Below are 12,129 nucleotides of genomic sequence, written 5' to 3' on the forward strand. Positions count from 1 at the left end.
TTAGGATCTCTAATCTATCTATCTATCTGGATGCAGATGGATTCTGCATCTTCTCTGCACACATGGTGCAGGGAGAGAGGCTTGCCATGTTGCAAGGTAGAAGGAACAGGTAAAGGAGAGAGAGAGGAAGTTAATCCCTAAGAGTACCAATCTACATTTCAAAGGGATCGTGTCAGAGCAGTGGAGAAGGGGTGACCAATGTCTTGAGCCTCTAGCCCTCTGACTCACTAGTCTGTCCTCCACTGTCTGAGACAAGAGACAGCACAAAGTCCTTAACTTCCAAAAGCTGGGAGGTCACCACCCTCTCAATCTGCTTGCCCAACTATGGGAGGTTGGAGACAGGCCTGTCGCTATTGAACTCTGAGGGGGTCCAAGGCAGGCTTCTTAAGAATAGGTCTAATAATTGCCTCCTTTAAACAAGGAGGCATGCTGCCCTCCCTCAGAAAGGTATTTTTAATTGCCACCAGGCTCTCCCCAACAACCCCCTTGCCAGATAATATAAGCCATGTTGGGCAAGGATCAAGCAGACAGGTGGCAGGACACACCGTGCCGAGCAGCTTGTCCACATCCTCAGGAGTCACAAACTGAAATTGACCCAGTCTAACTGCACAAGAGGAGTTACTGGAGACCTCTGCATCTGACACTGTGCTAACTGTGGAGTCTAAATCTAGATCGACTCGAATATGAGAGATTTCCAGTGCCTGCCTTCTCCCCCAAACAAGAGCCTGAAATGTGCCTTGCGAGGGGGTCGGTCTGAATTCTGCTCTCCCAGTCTTCCTCCGGGAGCCTGGCTTCTTTCCTTCCTTGGCTCTCTTCTTTTGCTTTCTCTGCAAGGACCTTTTGCAATGAGGGAGAGGCGTCGTGCAAAGACCTGTGAGAGGAATCCTAGCTGAGAAGGTTTAACCTCAAGGAACAGAGGCCCCGCAGTTTTTGTAAAAGCAGGTCTCACGGATCGTGAAACCCGCCTCCAGCTCGCCTCTCCTGACCTGCAGCCACAACAGCAGAGGCTGTGCTTGGCTTAACTCAGGGGTTCGCCAAGTTGCGTGGCCAGAAGTTGTTGGACTACAGCTCCCATCACCCTCTGCAAAATCAAAGGCTGGAGGTGATGGAGTTGTAGTTCAGCAACATCTGGAGACTACCATATTGAGAACCCCTAGCTTAATTCGTTCATGAATAGTCCCTACATTTCCACCCACCCACTGGAGAACCCCCTAATTCCAGAGGGTTAAGAAAGGGTCTCTTCACTCCAAAATCAAGAGATTGCATATCGAAATCCTGAGGTGTGGAAACCCAAGTTGCCTGGGTTTCTGGAGTCCACCGAGGGCAGCGAATTGGCATTTTTTGGTCCACGGTTCAGTCTGGAGAGTCTTTATGGGTTCCCCAAACTACTCAAGGCTTCAAGGCTTCATTCTCATGCAGAGCGGTGCTGGGCCCCAGCCTCCCTGGGAGCTCTGCTCTCTGACCCAGCGGCCTTTCCTCCCACGCCCAACATGGTTCCTAAGCTGGAAGGGAAAAGCACTCTCTGCATGCTTGCTTAGTGGCTGCTCTTCAGGATGGACTCTGGCCCCTGGAAGACAGCTCTTCTTGCTGCAAATACGGGCTCTTGTGAGGCTACCAGGACTTTTTAAAAAGGTGCAACCGGACACAAAATGTGCCGTTCCAAAATAAAATGTGTGCAGTTCCAACATTCAAGCCATGCAAGAGCTGAATTGTGTTAGATGTTGCCAAGAGAGACTGGTCCAAGTGAAGCGAGTCCTCCAGGCTCCTCCGATCAAGCCCCCCCATTTCTCCTCCCCCTGCCGAAGACGCTCTCCACAGCGACTCCCCACAGGGTCCAGGGCCCTCTTCGGCAGCACTGCTTCCAAAGGCCCAGCTTGGGGGATTTCCTCCTACTCCCGGTAGGCTTCTTCGTGTGCTGGAAGGGGACTCTTGGCAGCCCAGCCGATGTGCACAGACCACAGACTGGGGAGAGGCCTCGCTGTGGGGGGTTGTAGCAAGAGCAAGAGCAAGAGCACCTGCATTTATCTACCGCTCTATAGCTGGAAGCTCTCTAAGCGGTTTTACAATGATTTAGCATATTGCCCCCAACATTCTGGGAACTCATTTTACTGACCTCGGAAGGATGGAAGGCTGAGTCAAACTTGAGCCCCTGGTCAGGATCGAACTGGTAACCTTCTGGTTACAGGGCGGCAGTTTTACCACTGCGCCACCAGGGGGGCCATGCATGCATATCACACACACACACATGCACACACACACACACAAACACATGCACACAGCACTCACATCCCATTGTGCAGTTCTGGGCTTTCCCTTCCTAGGGGGCCCCCCCTTCTTCTCCCCACACCACCTCCTACCCACCCCTTCCCATCTCCAAGCAGGCCAGTTGTTGTGGGCCTTATACAATGAGATACTTTGAACCCAGCGGGCTTAGAGGCAGCCTGGTGTCCCCAGCAGCAAAGGTCCTCTCTCCTTCCCCCCTCCCTCCAGAGTCCCGCCCCCCCACTGCCTCCCATTCTTTGCCGGCTCCCCCTATAAGTTGCGCCCTCTCTCCTGGCAGAGAGGGACACGTGATGGGCCCAGACTTTGGACCCTTTGACCCTTCAGAAACTTTGACTCAGTTTCCCCTCCTGCAGCATTTTCCTGTCAACACGGATGCTTTCGGAAACAGGGGTGTGCGTGTGTGAAGCGTGGAGACTTTCCTTCTGAGTGTTTCTGACCTGAGATTGTTCTTGCAGCTCCAAGGCCAGGAGTTTTACGTAGATCTGAAACAAATGGCATTTTAAATTAAAAGAGCGTAGTCGCTTCTTTTGGCTTTGATCCTGCTGCAGCACCCTTGTTCTCTTCTATTTCCTAACCACATTCCTCTTCGTTGATATTAGAGTTGCCACTTTCCCCTTTCTCTTTGGAGGCAAGCACTGGTCTCAGTAGCCACACCACAGGCAGAAACAGCAAATGCAGGGAACTGCCTTTTACAGAGTCAGACCTTTGGTCCATCCAGCTCAGGATGGTCTACTGCACTGACTTGCAGCAGCTCAGGCTGAGGTTCCAGGCAGGAGTTCTTCGCAGCACTACCTGGAGATGCCGCCAGGGGCCTCACCTGGGATCCTTCTGCATGAAAAGCAGAGGCTCCACCCCCATTATTCAGCATACTGAAAAAGCATGCCAAAAGTTTTCCAGCACGGAGAGAGCTGCATCAGTTGGATTTCTGCCTGTGGCTAACTAAGCAGAGGAAATCACCCTGCATGTCATAGGGACATAGGAAGCTGCCATATACTGAGCTCTCGGCCCTATCTTGGGAATATCTTACAGTGCTCACACATCAAGTCTCCCATTCAAATGCAACCAGAGCAGACCCTGCTTAGTTAAGGGGACAATGCATGCTTGCTACAGAGGAGCATAGGAAGCTGCCTTATACCGAGTCAGATCCTTGGTCCATCCAGCTCAGTATTGTCTTCACAGATTGGCAGCGGCTTCTCCACGGTTGCAGGCAGGAATATTTTTTGCACAATTTAAAGCTGCAGAGGAGGAATTTACAGAGAGTCAGAAGCTGGAAGCTCTGTTCCTAAGCATGCCCCCCAGCTATAGCAATATAATTGGCCAATTGGAAACCCACACCGCTCTAACCTTTGAGAGAGCAGTGGAAACCATATCTTCTGAGGCAAAGAGAAGAAAAGTTTTGAATTCTAGCTATGAAAATGAATTGGCAAGTAACTTTGCTCTTAAAGCAACCATTGGCCATTCCAGAGGAAACCCAAGGTGGGGAGGGAATGCTGCAAAAGGAAACCGCATGGGGCCCCCACATTTGCATACAAAGAGGTCTGGCTTCGTTGCCAAGGAAACTCAGTCCAGAGAGAGAGGTCACATGACCGCCAGCAGGGAGACTGCTCCTGGAATGAGGCCAGCTGGGACGAATGCCTTTAGATGTTTTCTGTGTAACCAGTTTGGCCACAAGGTGGCGAACTGTCCCAAGAATCAGACAAGAAGAGTTGATTTTACTGAGAGAAATTTAAATAAGGACTTTAAGTGTGCAAATACCAATAAGAATTCCGGTGCTTCACTGTTTCAAGGAGATGGAAAATTCATATTAGACAGTGGGTCCACAATTCATGTCTCACATCATTTGGATTTCTATACTGAACTGTTTGATATTCCTGAAGAGATTGTTCATTTGGGCAATAATACTACAATTAAAGCAAAGAAGAAAGGCAAAGGAATTTTGTATTGCAAGTTACTGGGTGGATCAATGAATGAGGTTTTTGTGAGAGATGTTTTGTATATCCCTGACTTCTCAAGCTCCTTCCTTTCAATATCCAAGCTAGAGAAACAAGGCTGTGAACTGTATATTAGAAATGGACCATGTGTTGTTACCCAGAATTGAGAAGTTTGCCTTGTAGGCTCTGAATGCAAAGGCCTGTACAGTGTGCAGAAGCAACCTGTACCAAAGACAGACAGAGAGAGGCCAGCCCAGTCCAAACCTGAACATACCAGCCCAATAAAGTGAACCTTGCTCAGTCACGTCCGCGTGAAAACTGCTATCAACTGTGGTATAGACACCTGGGACACAGGAGCTATGAGTCAATCCAGAACATGAAGGAAAAGGGATTAGCTGATGGCATTGATTTTGTACCATGTGACATTGTGACTAACTGTGTTTGTTGTCTTGAGTCCAAAGCAGTTAACAAGCCATTTCCTAAGCAGAGTGAAAGGAAGACCAGAAGACCCCTGGAGCTAATCTACAGCGATCTATCTGGATCATTACCAGCAACCATAGGTCATTTCAGATTTTCTCTCACGTTCATAGACGATTTCTCACGCTACAAGGGTGTGTTTGTACTAAAGGAGAAATCACAGATGCTTGAGAAACTCCAGGACTACGTGGCCATGGCAAGCAACAAATGTGAGCAGAAGCCAAAGATCCTACGCACAGACAATGGAGGAGAATATATGTCCAGCGCCACACAGCAGGTCCTGAGAGAACATGGAATCATGCATCAAACCACGGTAGCTTACTGCCCATCCCAAAATGGAATCCCAGAAAGAAAGAACAGAAGTCTACTGGACATGGTAAGATGCATGCTTGCTGATGCACACCTCCCACAGAAATTCTGGGGAGAAGGAAATTAGACCCTGCCGACCCCTTTCCTGGGCTCGCTCTGTTCCAGGATCTTCCCCGTATATCCAAGAGGGAAGTGTGAAAACCCTTTCTGTTTCCAAAAGGTGGCATTTAAGCCCCCCCCCTAGCTTCCCATATCCAGCAGGCCTTGTGATAGGTTGCGGAGTTGTTCTCCAGATGATGTTGATCTGTTGGCGAACCTGGTTCATGGTCTTCGATCCGTTGGGCATCTCTGCTGGGCTCTAGGAACGGATCCTCTTGCTAGAGGAAGTCTAGAGAAGCAGCTGGGGACGGGGAGAGGGATGCCGTGGCTGGCGTTACCGAGGTGTCACACTGCGCCCTGAGGCGGCTGCTTGCATGGCAGCTTGGACTTGAACAGCAGCCTCAGGGCTGCTCAGAACAGGCAGGTCTGCACGCCGTTCCCTCTGCAGGTTTTCTTGTTGTCCCCAGTGGGGGAACCCGTGGAAGTGGCTGTTTGCACAGCTGTGGGTTCTGAGAAGCACAGAGGCCATCTTTCAAATTTGCGGCAGGTGCAGGATTACACCCGTGGCATGCTGCACGTCCTGTGGACTATGGACTATTGCCAGGAATATCTTCCGTACAGGCCCAGTTTTGTTAAATTGTCACGGATTTGTGCAGCTGCTTCTGGAAGTTATACCTGCTATTTTGATTTTTTGCTAGGGGGGCATTCTCTGAGATGCAAAGAGAAGTTACTTTGGATGGAAGGACAGAGAGGGGCATGCAAAGGCTTGCTCCCTCCTCCTCCTCCATAGAAATTGGCAAAGAAAGCCGAGTTTGGTCTTGTTGATGTATTTTTAATCAAACGTGTTTTCACAGGATTATGGCACAAATTAGTCTGGAAAAAGCAAATCCTAGCGAAAAATTGGTTTTCCAGCAAAAATGTGAATTTCAGTGTTTGGCGATGGGTGCAGAAGGGTTGCTGTTTGAAACAGAAATGAGTTTGCAAAGAAGTGTTTGAGCTGGTATTTTTATAATCCAAACCCCATTTTGCCTGGCTACGAGCAAGGGGCTTCTCTCCAAAGCCACTGTCCTCATTTTTCTTTTCTTTTTGTTTACACTCCAACCTGTTTAAGACTGGACCTGTTTGTGTGTGTCGAAATGCCATGTGTATTCTTTTTCAAAACACCTGTATTGAATGGAGACAACCTCCCTGTCCCCCTGCAGGGTTTAAAACCCCAGTATTACTCCAAGATGGGTTGAGCTCTGACAGCTCTGCTTGCCAAATGCTCTACTTCTCTGCACCGAATCTGACTTTTCCTCCATAAAATGGCCAAACTAGCCTCTAAGGTTGGTCGGATGATCACCCCAGCTTTTGATGACCGCAGCTAAAGCAGGGGTTCTCAACCTTGGGTCCCCAGACGTTGTTGGACTACAACTCCCAGCATCCCCAGCGGCCTCTGGCCATTGCAGCTGGGGATGATGGGAGTTGTAGTCCAGTGGTGTCTGGGGGCCCAAGGCGGAGAATCCCCTGTGCTAAAGAGTCAGGCCCGGAGTGAGCACCCTCAGCATGAGCAGGCCACGCTGGCTCTCCCACCAGTTGTTGACCTACAACTCCTGTCATCTCTGGCCACCATAAACTGTGGCAGGGGATGCTGGGAGTTGTAGTTGAACAACAGCTGGAGAGCCAACCCATGCTGTGGGGAGTAGGGGCCCTTGGTTTTGCCCTTTCTGTCGTAAGTGTTCATAGGTTAGGTGAGTAACACATCCAGCTGCCGTCTGGCCAGAGCCTTGGACGTCCGCCATTTTGCCAGCTCTCAGCAGTGACCAAGGCACCTGGAAAGTCCCACAAGCAACAAATTCCAGCAGCCCACAGCAAGAGGGGGCGATGCCCTGTAGTTTGTTAGCTGTCAGCATCCCCCGTCGTCCAGTTTAGGGCTCAAAGAGGAGGAAGGAAGTTTCAGGTGGTCAGCACACAGGGCGAGGCCACGAATGGGTCGCAACGTCACCGCTGGAGCCGACGCCTGAAGGCGGTTTGGAGGCAAGGCCGGATCCTGGCAATAGCGTGTGTCCCACGCTCACCAGACAGACAGACAGACAGACCCCCCCTTCTCCTGAGCCATGCCGCCCGACGTGCTCCGAGGGCCCTGGCCGCAGGGGCGAGAACCGGTGGCCAGCAGCAGGTGAGGCAAGGAGAAGGGCATGCTGGACCACGGCCAGTTTCGTAGTCACACCACCCGGTTGTGCCTAAAGAACTGCAGCAGGCGCAGGGCTCGCGGGTGTAGTCGGTGAAGCGCTTCCTGGGGTGAGTGGCGTGCACACAGAGGCAAGCAGGAAGAAGACTAGGCTGGACGATGGGGCAACAGTCCCACATCTGCAGTGGGGCAGTCTGGGAAGAACGTTTCCCTTGTGCTGCTCAAGTATGTGTCTTGGCCCATGCGTGGGCAACCCTGGCCCTCCAGCTGTTGCACTACAACTCCCATCGTCCCCAGCCTCAGTTTAGCGGAGTTGCAGTGCAACTGCTCGGAGGGCCAGGTTTGCCCACCCTTCTTCTCACTGGATTCCACAGCAGCGGCTCTTCTCTTCGGAGAAGTGGGGAAGATGACCTCCATGCTCAACTAAACATTACTTTCTGATTCTCTGCTCAGCCAGGTTAGTATGGGAAACCTACGAGCTGCACTCCTGCAGACATTGGCCTGCGACTCCCATAACCCTCAGCTGTTTGTTCATGGTGGCTGGGGATGATGGGAGTTGTAGTCCAAAACCAGCTGGCGGGCCAAGGTGGATTCGTATTTGTGTCTTGTTCCTGCTCAATGGTGCCCCCCCAGCTGTTTTTGGACTGCAACTCCCATAATCCAGCCGCAGTGGCCCATACCCAGGGATTACGGGAGCTGTAGGCCAACATCTGCAAGAGGGCCACTGTTGAACAGGCCTGCCTTAGAGGGCTGCATGTCTCCCAAGGTAGACAGCTGGCAAAAACAAGATCCTCCTTGGTCAGGCTGCAGGCGTGACACTCTGGACACAGCTTTTCAAAAAAACCCAGGAAAAATCCAGGGTGGGTGGGGAAATCTGGCTTAAAACAGCAAACAGATCACCTTCCTGTGCAGAAGTGTATCCTTTTTGCATTCAAATAATCTGAGACTTGCTATGTGTGCTGTTAAAATCAAGAAAAGAGATTTGGGGTGTAATTTACAGCATTCCATTTGCCTAAATATCGGAGATCTGTTCTAGGATCATCAGCTCGTCCAACAAAACACGTGGGCGCTCACGCCCTTCCTAAGGATAGCCACCGGGAAAGCCACCGAAAAACAAAATGTGGGGAAACGTTCCAATCCCACATCTCTGCTTGCTCCCCACGAATGCCCCTCTAAGCTCCTTGAAGGCAAGACAGAATACAAAATGTGGCCAATCCCATAACGTCTAAGGGTGCCGAAGATAGACATGCTGTGTGAGTGTACAGATGTCCACTCGTTTGTGTGAATGATTATCTGCATTCACTTCTTTAAAAAGTGTTCTATTCGTTTTCTTTTTAAAAACAATCCATTCCATTTGACTGAGTTCGGGATCGGATGAGACGACATTCCCCAATGATGTACCCATTTTTCCCAAGAAGACATACAATTCTAGCCTTAACTAGGAACCAAAGACCACTCAGATACCCAACTAAACGCGGAACTACTGCTATTTTTACAAAGTAATAAGGGCTTAATCGACAGGCGATACATTCTGCTTGTTGCCTTTCACTGGAATAAGACCATCTTCCTCCCCAAAGAAACGTCCCGTCTCAGCTGAAGGATAGAAATGGGGCAGGAGAAAAGGTGGGCAAGAACTTGAGATCTGCATTCATTTCAAAAGCGAACCTGAGTGCAGAGCTCTCAGATGCCTGGTACAGATAACATAACAGCCCAGCTGGATCAGGCCCAAGGCCTATCTAATCCAGCCTCCTCTTTCCCACAGTGGCCCACAACATGCCACTTGGAAGCCCAAGAGGGAATTCCATGCAGTGTCCTGTTTTTTTTTTTCATCTGTGTGCAGAAGGAATTTTGTTCTGGGTGGCAGTCTGAAGGCAGTATGTGCACATGTATATTCCGAGTGGGACCTTCCTCATTCAACCGGAGCGGGACCCAAAATTAACTAAGCAGACATCAAAAAATCTGTGAGCGGATGCATGTGCACACACCTTAGAGGGAACACTGATTCTATGTGTTGTTGACTACAACTCCCAGAATTCCCAGCCTTTGACTGGGAATTGTGGGAGTTGTAGTCAAGAACATCTGGGATCCCGTTCAGACTAGCAGGGCTGCTCAACTTCGGCCCTCCTGCAGATGGTGGCCTACAACTCCCATAATGCCTGGCTATTGGCCACTGGCTGGGGATTATGGGAGTTGTAGTCCAAAAACAGCTGGGGGGCCTAAGTTGAGCAGGCCTGCATTAGAGGGAACATGCCCTCTCTCTTGCTGTTGCTGGGCCTGAGAGGCGTCGTGCCTCTAGCCCTCAGATTAGGAGCCACTGATAGCCGTGTCCTCCATGAATTTATCGGAGCCCCTTTTAAAGCCATCCGAGCTGGTGGCCATCACCACCTCGTCTTGTTGTACAAGTTGCAGATCACATGAGGGCTTCACCGTCTCGTACGCCAGGGCTGACTTGGGCCCCATTCAGTTTCCAGGCTCTGGGGACGAGAGCTTGCGGGCGCAAGGAAGGCAGCCGAGACCAACGTCCGTGTTTTGTGTTCTTTCTTCCAACTGAGAAGTCCATCAGAAAGAGCACCCGAGCGCGGCAGTGGGATAGACCATCCCGTGCCGGCAGGCTGCTCTCACGCCATCACTCAGTACCCAAGGAGGTGCTTGAAAGGGCCTCCCGCCACACGCCACACAAGAAGACACTCGCCTACCATTTCCAGCAGAATAAAAATAGATCTACCCCAGCATACCAAAAAAAAAAAAAAATCTGTGGGGTGTTTTTTGTTTTTTGTTTTGCAAGTTCATTTTTTTATTAATTTGGGGTGTTTTTTCTTTTCTTTTTCTTTTTCAAACCTACCCCACCACCACGAAAGCCATTTACATAAATTGATAGGAGGCTGCACGCAGGTTTCCTAAAATTTTAGGTACATTTTAAAAACGAACTGTGTGTGGTTTTGTCTTTTTTTACTTGGTAAAAGAGCCCCTGGTGGCGCAGTGGTAAAACTGCTGCCCTGTAACCAGAAGGTTACAAGTTCAATCCTGACCAGGGGCTCAAGGTTGACTCGGCCTTCCATCCTTCCGAGGTCGGTAAAATGAGTACCCAGAATGTTGGGGGCAATATGCTAAATCATTGTAAACCGCTTAGAGAGCTCCGGCTATAAAGCGGTATGTAAATGTAAGTGCTATTGCTATTGCTATTGCTAAAAGAATCCATGTTTCTGTCTTTGAACAGAACAGTTCACAGCCAAGAATTACAAAGGGGGGGGGGGAACCTCCCAGAATGCACAATTTGTGTGTTCGTTTAAAAGGGATTCCCACACCAAGTAGGGGGTTGATGGTCCTTCCAATTCTCTCTCCGTGTGAAGAAAAATATTCTAACCTTTGCCCAGAGAAAGCAGGTGAAAGCCCGAACCCTTGTGCATCTAACATCGTGCCAATGGGACCAGAAAACCCAAATGAATTTGGAAGGGAACGGTTTGGTTGCGTCTAAAAGCTGCAAGCAGAGTGGGACCAGATGAGCTGCCATGCATCTCTGAATCATTTCGCTAACTGAAACCTTGGTGACTAAGCATGAAAAAGAAGCAAAGGTGGCACTTCCCACCAAAGGATCTTTTGGGTCAACATAATTGTAACTAGGATTTGCTCCCACCCAAATCAAAGCAGATGCTGAGTTCGTAGCTACGGATTTGTCTGAAGTCCAGGCGGCTGGAGAGAACCCACCCGGCCGCATTCTTGTATGACCCTCTTGCTTCTTAGGCAAGTGCCGTCAAAATGAAGGCCACTCAATACGGGCGCTTGGTGGAGCTGCCCCGATTCGTGGAGCTGCCCCGATTCGTGGAGCTGCCCCGATTCGGACAGCATGTGGAGAACTGGCCGCTTCTGCCTAAAAAGCCAATCCCCTTCAAGGTAAAACATGCTAGGAGGTGATTTACCAACGGTGAGAGTAGAAGCCTTCCTCTTCGATGGCACCAAGTGCCTGCCTGGCCTCCTCCACTTCCGACCTTATGCAGTCTATAGGGTGCCCCAGCTCTTGTGAAGGAGTCAGCGATGAGCCATCCACCGTTTTGGGGAGGCAGATCTGCTTGGAAGAGGATCTGCGAGAAAATGGGCAGCTCACGGGGGAGAGAGCGGGGTGTTACAGCACAGCACTCCGGCATCCTCCAAACCCTGAAGCTGTCCCAGTTGAACTAGCACTGCTAACCGCTCGCCTATTGGGTTCAGCAAAGTTGAAATACATCCTACTTATTTTTTAGCGGCCTATTGGATCTCTGCCCTGAGATCTTAAAAAATACAACAAGGGTTAACTGCCCTGCCAAGAACTCTGTGAAGGATCTTGGGATCTGCAAAGGATCTTGGGACGCCTTGCGGGATTACAATTTCCCCCAATTCCTTGAGGGGGGAACGGCATTGAAGATCGGTGCCGGTCAGTGGAGAGCAACCTCTCCAGACTGCCGACCCAAGGAAAAGCAGAATCTACCCAGTCGTCTCGCCATGAGAGCTCAAAGCCAAGACCCCATTCCGTGAAGACTTGGTTTTCCGCCCTGCTCCGATCTGCTTCAAGCTCTCTCAAAAAAAGAAAAAGGTCGTCTGCATATACTTGGTGGCTGAACATTTAATATACTACGGCTTGTGGGTGTTTTTTTTAAAAAAGGTGCTCCCCACTTGACAAGAGATCAAAGCAGGGCTGCCGATGGCCTAATTGACTGACTATGTTTTTGGCATCATTGCATCTTTAGAGTTGAAGAGACTTTCCCATTAAGGCTAAACTAAAAAAAGAAAGAACGTTAACAGTTGCTGTAAACATTGCTCCTTTCCCTAGAGTTGCACTTGGCAAACCTTCGAAATCCCGTCCAGCCACATGCCCCGCCCCTCCCC

This window comes from Hemicordylus capensis, chromosome 12, assembly GCF_027244095.1.
Source record: "Hemicordylus capensis ecotype Gifberg chromosome 12, rHemCap1.1.pri, whole genome shotgun sequence".
NCBI classification, from domain to species: Eukaryota; Metazoa; Chordata; class Lepidosauria; order Squamata; family Cordylidae; genus Hemicordylus; species Hemicordylus capensis.